This window comes from Macaca mulatta, chromosome 1 (assembly GCF_049350105.2).
Source record: "Macaca mulatta isolate MMU2019108-1 chromosome 1, T2T-MMU8v2.0, whole genome shotgun sequence".
Lineage (NCBI taxonomy): Eukaryota > Metazoa > Chordata > Mammalia > Primates > Cercopithecidae > Macaca > Macaca mulatta.
The window spans coordinates 24,359,770-24,378,719 of NC_133406.1; the positions used below are offsets into that span (position 1 = coordinate 24,359,770).

The window sequence follows — 18,950 nt, forward strand, 5'->3', positions numbered from 1 at the left end:
TGAGATCATTTCTTTGTTCATGCATATGAACATACGTTGTTAGAAGCAGCCAGGCCACATCTTGAATGCTTTGCTGCTTAGAAATTTTTTCTACCAGATACCCTAAATCATCACTCTCAAGTTCAAAGTACCACAGATCCCCAGGGCAGGGACACAATGCCTCCAAGTTCTTTGCTAAAGCATAACATATATGACCTTTACTCCAGTTCCAAATAAGTTTCTCACCTCCATCTGAGATCTCATCAGCCTGGACTTTTTATCCATATTACTATCAGCATTTTGGTCAAAACAATCTGCCAAGTCTCTAGGAAGTTCCAAACTTTCCCTCATCTCACTGTCTTCTTCTGAGCCTGTCACACTCTTCCAACCTCTGCCCCTTACCCAGTTCCAAAGTCACTTCCACATTTTCAAGTATCTTTACAGCAATGCCCCACTCCTCAGTACCAATTTTCTGTATTAGTCCATTCTGGCACTGCTGTAAAGAACTGCCTGAGACTGGATAAGTTATAAAGAAAAGAGGTTTCATTGGCTCACAGTTCTGCAGGCTGTACAGAAAACGTGGCAGCATCTGCTTCTGGGAAGGCCTCAGGAAACTTTTACTCAGGGCAGAAGGCAAAGTGGAAGCAGACATCTTCATATGGCTGGAGCAGAAGGAAGAGAAACAAGAGGAAGGTGCTACACACTTTTAAATAACCAGATCTCATGAGAACTCACTCAGTCACTGTCATGGTGGTGTCACTCAGTCACACCACCGAGGAGATGGTGCCAAACCATTCATGAGAACCCTATCCCCATGATCCAGTCTCCTCCCACCAGACCCCACCTCCAACACTGGGGATGACAATCAAGCATGAGATTTGGGTGGGGACACAGATCCAAACAGTATCTCTATCCAACTTGCATTTTTTTTCTTTTACTAATCTAATAATTCTAATGGATGTAATAGATCACATGTTATGATACCATTGCTTGGCTATTTTTGTTAGTTAACAATAAATATCTTTAAGCTTTTATCCTATTGTAAACCTTCTGAAGTTTCCATAAATTATAAATGTAATTATCACACAAAATGGCCTCTTTCCTTCAGGTTCTCTTGAAATCCTTTTGGTCTCACCTATACTACTTCCCCCTTTAGGATCCTCTAACCTCTGAAACTTTTTGTAAATCTAAAGGCTTTTGAAGAATAATATGAGGCATATTCATTAACTTCTTCTCTTCTTTCTACTTATTTCAACTCTGCACCCACCTCCTGCTCCAGGAAGCCTCCCCTAATCACTTTAGCTCCGTCTTGAGCCACCTGTGGGAAATGGAGTGAAGTGGTTAAAGGAAACGTTTTGGTCTTTGGTTTGTTTAGGGCTCACACACCAGGCATAGAGACTTCTCTTCTGTGGGAGGCACCTCTTTCCTCTTGGTGGGTATGGAGTTGAATAGATAATTACTTTTAAGGACACGTTCGCCAATTTCCATAATCAATATGTGTCTAAAAAGATAAAAGCAGCAAAAATCAGGAATAAATATAAAAAATAGTTTTAAATTTTTAAATTTATGAAGTGAATATATATTCCATTAAGGTAGTCCATTGTTAAGTGTTTCTAATGCCCACAGTATCTTTGTCCTGTCTCTGTCTTCTTTTTTTTTATTTTTCCACTGTGTGTCCTTTGGGCTCCAGATACTATGGGAGGCATTTGGCACAGATTGGCTGATTTCTTTCTCACTAAAGCAGGAAGTGAGGTTACAAAGGTGGGGGTAATTTCCCCAAGGCCAAAAAAGCTTATCAGTAGCAAAGTTGGTAGTATACCCTTGATGTGTCTCATTCCAAAACCCAGGCTTTTTGTAATATTATTAATATGCGTTTTTACTAATACGATTCTTATTACTTCTAATAATCCCACCTGATTATTCAACATCCTCATAGCATTTTTTTTCTAGGGGTGCTACAAAGAACAAGTAGGAACTGAATTCCTTCAGAGGTTGCTTCCTAGCTTATTATCGTGAATTTTACCTCAGTATCTATTTCTTGGTGTAATTTAGATACACCTTCCTCCCCTCCCGCGCCCGCTTGGTTCAGAGCTCCTGCCCTACCCAAAATGGACAGCAAGAGGGGGCGCTCAGCCTTCAGCCCTCCCTCACTCTGCAGGGTGTGTGGTTGTAGGGTTTGATGCTATCCTTTCTTGGGTTTCCAAAGCACCTTTCTCAAAAGGAAAGTTTAAGGAGAAGGGGAAAGTGGGAAGAAATAGAAAAGATTGAAGAGACGCTCCAGAGAGAAAAGTGTCATCGTCACTTAGGCTTGGTGTGGGGAGCACGGAAATAGCACGAATGAAAAATAACAGTGTGGCCAAAGGGGTAGTGGCATTGTTTGGTGCCGGCGGGGACGCCTCTATTTTCCACATCCGCCTTTTAATATTTGATGTTATCATGAGAAGGGCGCTTCATCGACATAAACCTCAGTCTTCTCATCTGTAAAACAGTAGAATAATACCTGCCCTGCCGATTTCATGGGAGTATTGCAAGGATCAAATAAAACAATGAGAGTGAACATGCCCTGAAGTGTCAAATCTTGTGTAGGTCTGGACTGCCGATATCAATATGGAGAGGCGGGCGGCATGGAGGGGAGCTAAGGAAGGTAATAGGCAACATATACTGAGTGTTAACCTTGTGCCAGGCCATGATTCAAGAGCTCCAGGTGTACTGAGAAACCTAAGATGGTAACAGCCTAAGAGGGTCAGAGACAAGAACTATGAACCCTCTGCCTTGCTGAGTCACCCAGATGGAAGCAGTGACTGACGTTTTTTGTTTTTTTTTTTTCTTTTTCTTTTTTTGAGACAGAGTTTTGCTTTCGTTGCCCAGGCTGGAGTGCAATGCAATGGCGCGATCTCGGCTCCTCAGCAACCTCCGCCTCCCAGGTTCAAGCGATTCTTCTGCCTCAGCCTTCCTGAGTAGCTGGGATTACAGGCATGCACCGCCACACCCTGCTAATTTGGATTTTTAGTAGAGACAAGGTTTCTCCATGTTGGTCCGGCCAGTCTCGAACTCCTGACCTCAGGTGATCCACCCACCTTGGCCTCCCAAAGTGCTGGGATTACAGGCGTGAGCCACCAGGCCCGGCCGTGACCAACATTTTTAATAAAAGAAAAGGAAAACATAGCTGTCTTTGAAGATGAATAAACTCAGTCCTGCCACTAACTGCATCAATCTATTATTACATATTTCTAAGTTTTGCTTTTCTTTCAGTAAAATGGGAATAACAATACCCACAGTGACGTAAAAATTATATGAGATAATGCAGTTCCTTCCTCATTTTTCCCATCTTCTTTTTGCTCTGGTAGTTTCTCACCATTGATAGAGCAGAAAACACAGTGGTAGGGGCTCCAGCCCCTACAACCGCATTCTATGGAGGACCATGTCCAGACACAGAGCCACAATCCCGTGAGATCTAACGGTTAGGACCAGTTCCACAGCATGCTCATTTCCCTGCCTACATGGATTTCCGAGCATGATAGTACCTTGCACACACCTCAAAACAAAAACTCCTTAATCAAGAAAATGTTTTAAATGAAAGATGAATGACTACATTAGGAGACTGCATATTCTCATACTGGACACCATTCACAATTGTCTGAAAATCTTGGTTTCAAATAAGCTGCCTTACTATTTATCCATCATCAACTTGGAATGTGTCAAATTGAGTGTTCTCATTGTGGGGTTAAAAATAAGGTCACACTGCTTTTTATAATTAGAAATCTCTTCTTTTTAAAAAAAATTCTAACTTATTAAGTAGAATTTTAGATTAATTTGGTCTACATTACGGTTAAGAAAAATTATCCAAAACTTGCGAATTAGGCAGAAGGAAAACTGCATGCCCTTTCAATGTGAGACTGAAACTTTGTTTAACAGGCTTACCCCAAAATGACTTGATTCTCTAGTAGACATACCTTTGTTTAACTTGCTATTTATTACTGATTGGGGCCCGGATACTGTGAGGTTAGATGGTAACTTGTAGATTTTCATTAGGTAGCAATGCAAACAATTCCTGTACTATAGAAAAGAGAACCACAAAGTTGTGGTTTTATTGGCCAGTATGATATTAACCCAGGTTTGCATATAACCTGGCATTCAACATTCTTTCCTCAGTGCCTAAAACTTCTTCAAATGATCTTGACACCAGCTTTACCATCTTGCTGATCCCCTTATCAACAAGCTTAATAAATCTTTGATGTATGTTCATTCTATTTTTGTGTGAGTATATATTTTGTTTTGTTTTGTTTTGTTTTGTTTTGAGACAGGTCTTGCTCTGTGGCCCACGCTAGAGTGCAGTGGCACACTCTTGGCTCACTGCAACCTTAGCCTCCCGGGCTCAAGCAATTCTCCTGCCTCAGCCTCCTGAGTGAGTAGCTGGAACTACAGACAGGCATCACCATGCCCGGCTAATTTTCGTATTTTTAGTAGAGATGGGGTTTTACCATGTTGGCCAGGCTAGTCTTGAACTCCCGGCCTCAAGTGATCCACCTGCTTCGGCCTCCCAAAGTGCTGGGATTACAGGTGTGAGCCACTGCACCCAGTCAAGTATGAGCACATTTTTCATTTTTAAAGAATTATTCTTTGACATTCCTTTCCCTCCCCTATTTTCTACCACTGCATCAGTGAATGATAGGATAATAAAATTCCTGATTGTATATCACAGACCAGAAGTGGCTGCAATAAACAAACAGTCTGATTCTGTAACCACTGCCAGGAAAAATAATTAGCTATTCTGTACTAAAATGAAATGTATTATCTTTAGGACAAACAATCTCCATAATCTAATATGTATACATCAAATAACTACTTTCTGAAGGTCATCTCGTCCTGTTCCTGAAGGTATGTTTTGCAGATTTACATTCTAGTATAAATACCAGGAGGCAGAGTTACTTGTGATTTCTTCATCTATTGAGCATTAATTTCCTATTTGCCACAGACTACTCTCGCTGCCAGGGTTGCAGCAATTAACACAGTAGACCAAGTCCTTCTACCCATAGAGCTTACATTCCAGTCAAGAAAAATATAATAAATAAACAAGTACATGTAAAGGATCTCAGATGGTGTTAAGTACAATGGAGAAAATGAAGTGGAACATAGGAGGTAGAGAATGTGGGACATGGGAAAGCAACTACTTTATAAAGAGTAATCATGGAGGGCCTTATCTGGATGGGGACATTGGAACGGAGAAGGTGAGAGTGTTCCAAGGGAAAGGAACAGCAAATTCCAAGGCTCAGAGGAAGAAGGGATGGAAGGCCTTAATAGACACACTAATAGCTGTGAATTGTATTATGCTGATTAGAGAGATTTGAGCAGAGGAAGGACCTCGCCTTTTTAAAACATTCTGGCTACTGTGTTGAGAACAGGCTCTAGGGGAGAAAGGTAGAAGCCAAGTGACCAGCTATGAGGTCATTGTCAGTGGCCTAGTGAGAGGTGATGGCAGTTTACTCAAGGATGGGGATGGTAGAGGAGGACACACTCTGCATATATTTTGAAGACAAAACCTACAGGATTCATAATGGCTGAAAGGATAAAGAAAGGAATTAAGAATAACAGCCAGATCAATTGAAATTATAGAGCTGTTACTTAATAGAATGGGAAGACTATAGGAGAATAACTTGGGAGTAGTGTCAGGATTTCATGTTTGGACAGATTTAGTTTGACGTACCTATTAGACATTCAAATAGAAATTTCTGGCAGGCAGTTGGATATATGAGTCTGCAGTTCAGAGGAGAGGTCCAAACTGGAACATCAATCAATGTGGGTCTTGTTTCAAATGTGGGTATGTAAAGCCAGGAGAACAGATGAAATAAGGAAATGAGTATAGAAACAGAAGTCTAAGAAACGAGCCCTGAGGCATTCAAATGGTCAGCTATGGGAAAAGAGGACAACAAAGAAAACTAAGAAGAAGCAATAAGATAAAAACAAAGCAGTGATATCCTGGAAGTCAAATAAAGACAAGGTTTCAAAAAGTAAGTCATGATACACGTACTCAAATAGATACTTGTATTCCAACCTTCATAGCAGCATTATTCACAATAGCCAAAGAGTGGAAACAACTCAAATGTCCATCAACAGGTGAATGGATAAACAAAATGCAGAATATACATACAATGGAACATTATTCAGCCTTAAAAAGGAAGGAAATTCTGACACATGCTTCAACATGGATGGAACTCAAAGACATTGTGTTAAGTGAAATAAGCTAAACACAAAATGACAAATATTGTATGACTGTATGTATATGAGGTACTAGAATAGGCAAATTTACAGAGATAGAACTAATAATGGTGTTGCCTGCAGATGGGGAATGGAGGAATAAGAAGTTATTGTTTAATGGATAGAGTTTGATGCAATAAAAAAGTTCTGGAAATGGACAGTGGCAATGAGTACACTAAACGTAAAAATATACTTAATGCTACTGAATTCTACACTTAAAAATGATTTCAGTGGTCAATTGTGTGTTATTTGTGTGTATATTTTACCATAATTACAATAAATATATATACAAGGTTATATATAGGCATGCTATGATCAACTTTATCAAATGCTGCTGGAAATAACCAGCTCCCAGCCCACCTGCTGTCTGACTGCAGCTGCATAAATGATCCCAAGCAAAACTAGTAGATATACCACATAGCTGAGCCCAATGTGAATTGCTGACCCCCAGAATGAGCAATAAGATGATTGCTTTAAGTCATTAGATTTTGGGGTGCTTTTTAATGCAGCAATAAACAACTGATATGCTTGACTTCAACATGGATGGAACTCAAAGATATTATGTTAAGTGAAATAAACTAAACACAAAATGACAAATATTGTATCACTGTATGTATATGAGGTACTAGAATAGGCAAATTTACAGAGCTAGAACTAATAATGGTGTTGCCTGCGGATGGGGAATGGAGGAATAAGAAATTATTGTTTAATAACTTAATCAGTTTTATGTTACTATAACAGAATAACTGAGACTGGGTAATTTTAAAAGAAAGGAGGTTTATTTAGCTTACAGTTCTGCAGGCTAGGAAGTCCAAGTTTGGGCAGCTCATTTGGTCAGGGCACCACGCTACTTCAAGTCATGGACCAAGAAAAGGGGAAGCTGAGAATGCACAAAGGAACTGTAAACCAGAAATAAAATTATACATCCCTCACTGACTAAATGGACCCCCCTCTTGGCCAAGGGCACTTGAAAGAAACCTGAAAAACTAGTTCAGACTATAATGGGAAGGAGGAATGGGACAGGCCTCATTATACCCTACTCCCTTTGGAGTTTAGGCACAACTGGACAGCATTAATATTAAAATAGAGATCACAAGACTGAAAAACAGACTCTTTGCACAATAAGGTACCAAATTCCAACCTGACTCTGGAATAGCATCACATGACACATAGTTAGCCCTGAAGAAAATCTAAATATTTTACACCAAAATACAGTCTTCTGACATATTTTGAAATGGTCCTACAAGGCTGTCTTTTGTGGGGGAAAATTTGCATTCTGTAGAGAATCCCCTTCCCTTACGGAGTCTTTTCTGGATAATCTAACACCTTTTAAGTTCCAATAAGAGATATTTACCATATATTCTCTCTGCAGCCTGGAGGTTTCATCTGTATGACAAGAATCTTGGCTTCTACAGCTCCCCTTATCTTAACTCAAGCATTTCTTTTTGCTAACTTCAACTCTTCAGGCAAAGCCCCTTTCAACCAATCACCAATTAGGAAATTTTTGAAACCACCTGATATGGTTTGGTTCTGTGTCCCCCCTCAAACCTCATCTTGAGTTGTACCCCCATAATTCCCACATTTTGTGAGAGGGAACCAGTGGGAGAGAATTGCATCATGGGGGTGGTTTCCCCCATACTGTTCTCTTGGTAGTGAATAAGTCCCACAAGATCTGATGGTTTTATCAGGGGTTTCCACTTTTGCAGCTTCCTCATTTTTCTCTTGCTGCCACCCTGTAAGAAGTACGTTTTGGGCCAGGCGCAGTGGCTCATGCCTGTAATGCCAGCACTTTGGAAGGCCGAGGCAGTGGATCACCCAAAGTCAGAAATTCGAGACCAGCCTGACCAACACGGAGAAACCCCGTCTCTACTAAAAATACAAAATTAGCCGAACATGGTGGTGCATGCCTATAATTCCAGCTACTCAGGAGGCTGAGGCAGGAGAATCGCTTGAACCCAGGAGGCAGACATTGCAGTAAGCCGAGATTGTGCCATAGCACCCCAGCCTGAGCAACAAGAGCAAAACTCTGTCTCAAAAAAAAAAAAAAAAAAAAAAAAAATGAAGTGCCTTTTGCCTCCTGCTGTGATTCTGCGGCCTTCCCTGCCATGTGAAACTGTAAGTTCAATTAAACCTCTTTTACTTCCCTTTCTCAGATATGTCTTTATCAGTAGCATGAAAACAAACTAATACAGTAAATTAGTACCAGGACTAGGGTGTTGTAAAAAGATACCCAAAAATGTGGAAGCAACTTTGGAACTTGGTAACAGGCAGAGGTTGGAACAGTTTGGAGGGCTCAGAAGAAGACATGAAAATGAGGGAAAATTTGGAACCTCCTAGAGATTTGTTGAATGGCTTTGACAAAAATGCTTATAGTAATATGAACAATAACGTTCAGGCTGAGGTGGCCTCAGATGGAGATGAGGAACTTATTGGGAACTGGAGCAAAGATAACTGTTGTTTTGTTTTAGCAAAGAGACTGGTGACATTTTGCCACTGCCCTAGAGATTTGTGGAACTTTGAACTTGAGAGAGATGATTTAGGGTATCTCATGGAAGAAATTTATAAACAGCAAGGTATTCAGGAGGTAACTTGGGTGCTGTTAAAAGCATTCCATTTTAAAAGGAAAACAGAGCATAAACGTTTGGAAAATTTGCAGCCTGATAATGCAGTAGAAAAGAAGAACCCATTTTCTAAGGAGAAATTCAAGCTGGCTGTAGAAATTTGCATACATAACAAGGAGCCAAATGTTAATCCCCAAGATAATGGGGAAAATGTTTCTAGGGCATGTCATAGGTCTTCATGGCAGCACCTCCCATCACAGACCTGGAAGCCTAGGAAGAAAAAATGGTTTCATGGGTGGCCCCAGGGTTCCCATGGTGTGTACAGTCTAGGAACTTGGTGCCCTGCATCCCAGTCACTCCAACCATTGCTAAAAGGGGCTAAGGTACAGCTCAGTCCATGGCTTCAGAGGGTGCAAGCCCCAGTTCTTGGCAGCTTCCACATGGTGTTGAGCCTGCAGGTGTACAGAAGTGAAGAATTGAGGTTTGGGAACCTCCACCTAGATTTCAGATATGTATGGAAACTCCTGGATGCCCAGGCAAAAGTTTCCTGTGGGGGCAGGGCCCTCATGGACAACCTCTGCTAGGGCAGTGCAGAAGGGAAATGTGGGGTCAGAGCCCACACACAGAGTCCCTACTGGGTACCACCTAGTGGAGCTGTGAGAAGAGGGCCACTGTCCTCCAGATCCCAGAATGGTAGAAGCACCAACAGCTTGCACTGTGCACCTGGAAAAGCTGCAGACACTCAGTGCCAGCCCGTGAAAGCAGCCAGGAGGGGGAGCTATACCCTGACAAACCACAGGAGTGGAGCTGCCCAAGACTATGGGAACCTACCTCTTGCATCAATGTGACCTGGATGTGAGACATGGAGTCAAAGGAGATCATTTCAGAGCTTTAAACTTTGACTGCCCCACTGGATTTTGGACTTGCATGGGCCCTATAACCCCTTTGTTTTGGCCAATTTCTCCCATCAGGAATGACTGTATTTACCCAATACCTGTACCCTTACTGTATCTAGGAAGTAACTAGCTTGCTTTGGATTTTACAGACTTATAGGCAGAAGGGACTTGCCCTGTCTCAGATGAGACTTTGGACTGTGAACTTTTGGGTTAATGCTGAAATGAGTTAAGGCTTGGAGGACTGTTTGGAAGGCATGATTGGTTTTGAAATGTGAGGACATGAGATTTGGAAGGGCCAAGGACAGAATGATATGGTTTGGCTCTATGTCCTGACTCAAGTCTATCAGGGGAAACCCCACCCCCGATATTTATCCTGGGTTCTTTTCTGTTTCCCTAAGCATCTTGGCTGGTTTGAGAAATACAGGGAAAGAGTATAAGAGAGAAAAATTTTAAAGCTGGGTGTCCAGGGGAGACATCACACGTCGGCAGGTTCTGTGATGCTCCCTGGGCCGTAAAACCAGCAAGTTTTTATTAGCGATTTTCAAAAGGGGAGGGAGTGCACAAACAGAGTGTAGGTCACAGAGATCACATACTTCCCAAGGTAATAAAATATCACAAAGTAAGTGGAGGCAGGGTGAGATCACAGGACCACAGGATGGGGCTAAATTAAAATTGCTATTGAAGTTTCAGGCACGCATTGTCATTGATAACATCTTATCAGGAGACACGGTTTGAGAGCAGGCAACCTGTCTGACCAAAATTTATTAGGCTGGAATTTCCTCATCCTAATAAGCCCAGGAACACTACAGGAGACCAGGGCTTATTTCATCCCTTCTGCTTCGACCGTAAAAGGCGGCCACCTCAAGGGGGCTATCTATAGACCTACCCTCAGGGCACATTCTCTTTCTCAGGGATGTTCCTTGCTGAGAAAAAGAATTCAGCAATATTTCTCCTATTTGCCTTTGAAACAAGAGAAATATGGCTCTGTTCCATCCGGCTCAAGGCAGTCAGAAGTCTTCTCTCTCTTGCTCCCTGAACATTGCTGTTATCCTGTTCTTTTTTCAAGATGTCCAGATTTCATATTGTTCAAACACACATGCTCTACAAACAATTTGTGCAGTTAACGCAATCATCACAGGGTCCTGAGGTGACATATATCCTCCCTAGCTTACAAAGAAGATGATAGGATTAAAAGATTAAAGTAAAGACAGGCATAGGAAATCACAAGGGTATTGACTGGGGAAGTGATAAGTGTTCATTAAATCTTCACAATTTATGTTCAGAGACTGCAGTAAAGACAGGTGTAAGAAATTATAAAAGTATTAATTTGGGGAACTAATAAATGTCCATGAAATCTTCACAATTTATGTTCTTCTGCCATGGCTTCAGCTGGTCCCTCTGTTCGGGGTCCCTGACTTCCCGCAACAAAGTCTTGTCTTGAATTGTATTCCCATAATTCCCATGTATTGTGGGAGAGACCCAGTGGGAGATAATTGAATCCTGGTGGTAGTTTCCTCCATATTTTTCTTGTAGTAGTGAATAAGTCTCACAAGATGTGATGGTTTTATCAGGAGTTTCCACTTTTGCATCTTCCTAATTTTTCTCTTGCCACCACCATGCAAGAAGTGTCTTTTGCTTCGGGCCATGATTCTGAGGCCTCCCTAGCCATGTGGAACTGTTCGTCCAATTAAACCTCTTTTTCTTCCCAGTCTCAGGTATGTCTTTATCAGCAGCATGAAAACAGACTAATACACCACCTAAGACCTGGAAGCCCCCGACACTTTGAGAAGTCCTGCCTTTGTGGGCTGAACCAACGTATACCTTCCATGTACTGATTTACGTCTTTGCCTATAGCTTCTGTCCCAAGCTGTAACCCAACCTTGGGCACATGTTCTCAGGGCCTCCTGAGGCTGTGTTACAGGCCATGGTCCTTAACCTTGGCAAAACTAATCGCTAAATTAATCTGACTGTCTCAGATACTTTTTGGTTTACTCTGTTAAATCTGCTCTCTTCCTGCCAGAGTCAGAACTCACTCACTCCCTTGAACATCATTAATCTTTCATGAAGGTGGATACCTCAAGACCCAAACTTCTCTCAACACAATCACATTGTCAGGGACAAGCCACATCCAAACCATAGCAGATAAGAAATTATATTCATGGGACTATTACTCTTCTATAACTTCTACAAGACAACTTGTTACAGTAGGTAGCTAGCAAAGCATGAGCAGGGCAGGACAGGGCTCCCCCAACCCACCAGGAATGTCAGGCAACCATCAGGTGATAGTCCGGCAGTTGTCACACTGCCTCTCTAAAATGATAATTGGCAAGCCCACTTGCCCAGTTCCTGAGATCTTACTGGAAGCTGCCGATTACCAATTTCATGTATTTTATCTATTGGCAAACTGCCTCTCCCTGGTGCTGGCTGTGACCAGAGCATGTGCATTAAGAGGCAAAATGGTGGAGTATGACCTTCCAGGGGCATTCCACTGGAAAGGGGAAGAAAGCCTCAGGTGAGCATGCGTACAACTCCAGTATGCACAGCATACATGCTCTCCTTCCAAGCACAAGCAGGGCACCACACATGCTGGCAGCTCACCCTAAGGGAAGAATGAAGGGAAAGGGGTGCAAGATGCCTGAAGCAGGCCAGTATATAAAATCCTAGGTTCAACGTTAAACCAAGCACTTGACCTCCAAGATGCCCACTTGGGTCTCTTTCAAGTATACTTTCCTTTCTTTCCTGCTCCAAAACTTTTTAGTAAACTTCAACTCCTACTCTGAAACTTGCTTTGGTCTCTTTTTTCTGCTTATGTCCCTCTGTCAAATTCTTTCTTCCGAGGAGGCAAGAATTGAGGTTGCTGCAACCCATATGCATATGCTGCCAATAACTGGGATATTCACCACTGCTAACAAACTCTTAACATATGCTTAAAATTTTTCCAGATCAAAATTATTTTACCATGCTTGAGGTTTAGAACTTTAGGGATTCCACCAAACATGTGCTGAAACTGATCTAAAATTACTTATGAAGAAAAGTCTGGCTTTGTCTACAGATGCCTTTTTATCCAGGCCACTTATTTTTTTGTAATTTTGTAGTTAGATATCAACTCTTCCTCTGCTGAAGTGGATTCCAAAGCACTTAGAATCTTCCAGTGGGCAATATAAGACACCAGCATTTCACTCTCTCATTAGAGAAGTGTCTCCTTTCTAGCTCCTAGCAAAAGCTAGGCTGGGAGCAATGACATTTAGAGAAGTCTAAACAATAAGTAAGCTCCCATTTACCCCTCCAAAATCTCTAAATTCATTCCTTCAGTGAAAATTTGGACACCTAATGGATAAATATTACAGTTCATATATTTATCACCTTACTTAGTTATCTTCACTGAGCCACAAGTTGATGTCATTCCCTCAGCTTTTGCTAAGAAACAACCATATTCATCAGTTATATGCGTGTGATGAGAATTTCAAGTGATTTTCATTCTCTTCCATGAGTAAAAGAATTTTTTTCTAATAAGAGAAGCAGTTTCCAGTCCAAATATATAAAGAATTTAGAACTAGTAACTCCCATCCTCATAAGAAAAAAATGCTGAACAAACTGAAAATTAACATTTTTTTAGATCTATCAGAAAATGGAGGTCACAGGGCAAGTTGCCACCTCAATAAATGGAGAGATGGGGGAAGACAGAGAATCACAGCTTACAGGTGCAGAAGCCACTGCTGGAGCCAATACGATAGGAACACTTGTCAGAGGCTCAATGTGGACCTGCAGGCAAGGTAACCTCTCCCCACCAGGGGAGGGGTAATTGCAGTGGAGCCCCCACACATTCAAATTTTACCTCCAGAAGCTCCATCAGGTTCTCAAGGTTAAAATCAGAGAAAGTTCCTCTAATGTTTCTGGCACGGGGAACGGGACAAGTAATCCTTTTGAAACAATCCCAGAGCATTCTGTTCTCAACAAAAGCCTGCCTTCAAGGGAAACTATTTTATCAGAGCCTAACCAACAAGGGTTTTACCAGAGTCTACCAGACTTGGGGAAGGGAAATGCCCAAATCCAGCCTGCTCTTCCTGTCTCACTTAAGGGGGAATGGGAAGACCTGAGAAGCACCTGTGAAGGTCCTAGCCCAGGGACACAGGCTTGCTAAGACTGAGACCTAATCTTAGGATCAAAGAATGCTTCTTCTCCCTCCAAATCCTAACACCACATCAATCAGGCACCTGTCTAGTAACAGGGGCTTACAGATAAAAGAAATGCAAGCCTCAGACTGTTTTTAGGAGTCTACAGAAATCCAAAGATGACAGTGCAGATGAAAGCACAGGTATGAGAGGAAATTTTAGACTCCAACACTACAAGCACAGCAAACAATAAACCCAGCCTAAGTTCCAGCTAGATATATATGAAACCTCACACTGAAGGCCTTTTCATCTCAGTTCCTTTTACCTGATAGATCTTGTCTGGTTTTCAACAAAAAAAAAAATGACAAGGCATTGTAAAGGGCAAAAAAAAAAAAAAAAAAGGCAAACAAAAACACAGTCTGAAAAGATAAAGCAAGCATTAGAACCAGACTCAGATATGGCAGATAGTTGGGAATTATGAAAATCGAGATTTAAAATAACTATGATTAATATGCTTAGGGCTCTAATGGAAAAAGTAAACAACATGGAAGAACAAACGGGTAATGTCAGCAGGGAGATGGAAGTTGAAAGAAAGAGGAAATTCTGGAAATAAAAACTATCATAACAGAAATAAAGAATGTTTTAATGGGCTCATTAGTGTACTGGACACAGGCAAGGAAAGAATCAGTGAACTTGAAGATATGTCAAAAGAAACTTCCCAAACTGAAAATTTAAAAAAAAAAAAGAAAAAAGAAAAAAAAATACCAGAACTACGGGAAAATTATAAAAGGTTTATAATATACACATAACAGAAATATCAGAAGGAAAAGACAGAAAGAGAGAAACAGAAAAAAATATCTGAAGTAATAATAGCTGAGAATTTTCCATAATTAGCAATTGACACCAAACCAAACAGATCCAGGAAACTCAGAGAACACCAAGCAGAATAAATATAAAAAAGTTTACACCTAGAAATATCATACCTGTGATGGCTAATTTTCTATGTCAACTTGACTAGGCTAAGAGATGCTCAGATAACTGGTAAAACATTATTTATGGGTATTCCTGTGAGGGTATTTTTGGAATAGATTAGTATTTGAATTCACCCTCACCAACATAGGCAGGCATCACCCAATCCACTAAGGGCCTGAATAGAACAAAAAGGTTTTATTGGGCTGGGTGTCCATCTTCTCTTGCTCTCAGACATTGGAGCTCCTGGTTCTCAGGCCTTCAGATTATAACAGGTTGAATTATAACACCAGCTTTCCTGCCTCTCCAAATTGCAGACAGCACACTGTGAGACTCAGCCTCCATAATCATATGAGCCAATTCCCTTCTTCTTCTTTCTTCTTCTTCTATATAGAGATACACTCCCCTTCTATATAGAGATACACACACATTTTCCAGCCTTTTCTCATACAGGTGTGACCATGTAACTGATCCCAACCAATGGAATGTGATAAAAGAGACAAGCTTTACTGTAGGGGCAAGAAAAGGGTGTACCTTTTTCATTTTCTCTCCCCTTCACTCTGGCAGATGGAGAAAACCACAGGCCCGAGATGGTGGCAAAGCCAAAAGACGGAAGGAACACGGATCCTAAATCACGGCATCAGGAGTCACCTGTGGACAGAAACACGCTGGACTATGACATCAGTGGAAATCACACTTCTGTTGTGTTTGTGCCTTTATGCATTTGGGGTCTGTTTATTACAGTAGCTATAATAGTATGACCCTAAGTGTTTTGATTCCCTTCCTCTTCTAGAGAAACCACTGAGTGTTCCTTAACTCTCTGAGGTGTTCTAACAACACACCTCCTCTCCAAGAACTTCTAAGTCCTTCCAAGGAACTCCCCAGAGCAGGATTTTCCTTACCATTTTATCAGGATGTACCGGGAATAACTTCTGGCTTTATTGGGTAATATTTTTGAAAAATGATAGGGTCTCACTATGTTGCTCAGGCTGGTTTTGAACTCCTGGCCTCAAGCAATCTTCCTACAGCCTCCTGAGCAGCTGGGATTACAGATACAAGCCGGCATGCCTGGCTTGTTATGGGGTAATTTCTAGGGCTAGGGTTCATATCTTGCTCTTTCTCTTAAGTGCCAGAATCCCAGGGAAGAGAAAGATATAGTCAGCAGTGATGTTCTTTCCCCATTTGGTTCTCTCCTCCTTTCCTCCCCATCTAGGATCCCTTTGTCCGCATACCTGAGGATATCTACCACAAAATGGTCAATTCTCCTTCTCCTGCTTCAGAGCAACTCCTTGAGGGCCAAGGTTGGGAGCCCTAAGGCCAAGGTTGCCTCTTGTCATCATCTCAATAAGCTACACCCTCAAAATTGCTCTATAAGAAGGCACCCCAGAACTCAGTAGCTTAAAACAACACTAATCTCTTCTAATGGTCACTGGTATTCATGTTAGCAAGGATAGCTCTGTAACACATGCCTCCTTCTAATGCCCAAGTTGGAGGGTCAGTGACTACTTAAGCATGCTTTTGTCATAGCAGAGATCAAAAGCTCCCAGAGGTGCAAGGAGAAACTTCTGAGGCCTCTTAGGACGTCTACTCAGGACTCACACACAGTCACTTCACCCCACATTCCATTGGCTGAAACTCACCATAGAAGCAGGCCAAGTGAAGCGGCACTGAAGTACATTCTGCACATCCCACGGCAAAGGTGTGGCTTATAACACTACCACAGGGACACAAAGTACCAAGACTATTAATTCAATCTACAGCAGTACCCGAGGAATAGAGGTATGTGGGCCAGTAGCTATGTTGACCCGGCCATGGGGCCTCTGCTGAAGGAAATCAGAAATGTGTATTCACCAGGGAACACTACAGTTAGAAATGAGTATTTTGTAAAATTTGAGGCTCTTTGGAACTCCTATGGTTTGTGTACTGTAATAATTCAATAGGAGGAAGGATGAGGTCAGACCAACAGCATCATTAAAGAACTATTATGTTGATTAAATGAATGTTCAGCTGATATTAGCCACCAACTAAGAGAAACCCATCCTACTGAATTACCAGAGTAATGCACTGTCTCAAAGACTGGCTTCAATCACTCCCCATTCAGACTCAGATAAAGTCTTATGGACAATGGGAACAATAATAGAGCTGAGAGAATGTTAGGACAATGCATGGTTCAACTCTCTTTTTGCAGATGAAACACCAGCAGAAAGAAGCACAATGACTTAGAAAACCACTTAAACATGAGTCTGCAGTGTATTGTGCCTAAGCCAGCACCTTGCTCCTAGGGTAAGTCTTGTTAGCAATTACAGACCCGTAAAAAGATGGATCCTCTGACAGTAATTGAGATCATAGGACTGTGGGTTCAAAGTCAAGAATTCGGGTGGGTCATTGTTAGTTTCTTCTTGGGGACACCTAATCCAAGCCCATGAGAACATTAGGGCTCTCAAAAACTAAAACTCTAACATAGTAGGGGTGTGTGTGTGTGTGTGTGTGTGTGTGTGTGTGTGTGTGTATCTCATAACTGTATTAATTTCTTTTCTAAGATGCTGGGGTGCCAGCAACATCCCTAGTACCCTTCCCGCTTCCAAATGCCCTCCTCAATTTCTATTTGAATCTGCCATTTCCTCAGAAAAATTAAGAGGGCAATGTCAATCAATTCAAACTAAGATGTCACTCCTGTTCTACAAATACTTACTTTATACACAAAAATAATTGTTCATTAAAACAAAAAAAATAAATTCTAGCCTCCCTCCCAATATTTGAACGATCTTTTCCACCCACAGATTAGATCTTCTATGGTCTTGGGCTGTCAGCCGTGACTGCACTTCAAAGATGTGTATGTCATGTCATGCTACATTTTATGTATTAAAAGCACAGTGCACAGTGACCTCTCCCATGACAAAGAGAAGTAAAATTCACATATAAGTAGTAGTGGTCATGAAAACTTGGAAAGACAGGTCTTTTCCAACAGATACTCAGGTCTCAGGGACAATCTAAAGAGTTTGAAGGACTCTTTTCTTTACCAAAGTTTTATCAGGCTTAAGCCCTCTTCTTCAGCAGGCCTCCACCCTGGTCCCCTGACCACTCACCGCCTCCTCCAACACCCCCCCCACCCCCCCGCCCCGCCCCGCACCGAACCGAACCTGTGGCTTGCCCAGCTCTGTTTTAGCAAGAATCCTGCTAAGTCAGGCTAGAGAGAAATCACCACCCTTGATATCTGATCACCATGGATATCTGATCAAATTTCTCCTTCCCCCACCCTTGATATCTGATCGCCTTAGCCTGCCTTCAGCAAGAATCCCTCTAGGCGCTTGATGTCTCGTCTCAGTAATTTTCCATCTACTGACCCCTTCATTCTGCTCCTTGGCTATACATCCCCAGCATTCCCTGTCAGACCTCATCTCTCCCTAGTGTGATCATCTTTACACCTATAGCAATAACCCTGTATAAAGTCTTCCTTACTGTTTTAACAAGAGTCAGAATAATTTTTTCTTCAACAAGTTCTCAACAAAAACCCAAACCCAGAATCATTTTCTGGAATGAAAAGGGCTTCAGGGCTTCTTGGGTCACTTTTGTTGTATTGTCCACAGGGCTGAGAGTAAACAACTCCTTTGGACGTTTTGGAGAAGAAAGGTCCTTCTATACACCTACTTCGTCCAAGGGATTACATGCTTGGGATTCAACCAACAGCTACAAAAATCAGGAAGTTCCTTCTCCATGTATATGACGAAGTTCTGGACAGAAGCCTGCTGCCAGAATACTAATATTCTTCCTCAAAGACCCCTCCTCATGCCCCTACACTCTCTTGCCAGTCTAGCCTTTCATTCCCTGAAACACGGCGAGAGCGCCTGGAGAGCTCGTCCAAGCAAGTGCAACCCGCTGGTGACTGCAAATGAGCACATGGAACTGTGCGCCCACGCTACGCTCAGTTAAAATCAATCCGGGCTCTTCCTGCCTCGTCCACGCCGAGGTCACACGCAGCACTGAAAGCGGCCTGCAGCTGGTGGGGCAGGAGAAGGCCGAGGGCACGGCTGCCCAGGCCCGCGAGGGACTGCCCGGGCGGCGCGCGGACCGGCCGGAAGCCGCGCCGAGAGGAGGGCCCCGGAGCTCGCGCGGACGCCGTCCCCCGGCGCCGCCGAGGCCTGCTGACATCAGCCGCGCTCCTCCCCTCGCCTCCCAAC

General features: G+C 42.3%; 1 long non-coding RNA gene across 1 annotated transcript; it reads right to left on the reverse strand.

The window, feature by feature from the left end:
- Positions 1 to 533: 533 nt before the first annotated feature.
- LOC106994920 (uncharacterized) lies at positions 534 to 18,926 on the reverse strand. Its single transcript, XR_013416114.1, has 5 exons — positions 18,232 to 18,926; positions 16,413 to 16,486; positions 15,307 to 15,423; positions 1,366 to 1,480; positions 534 to 641 (listed from the first exon to the last, which is right to left on the reverse strand). It is a non-coding gene; the product is annotated as an uncharacterized LOC106994920 (long non-coding RNA).
- Positions 18,927 to 18,950: the final 24 nt, after the last annotated feature.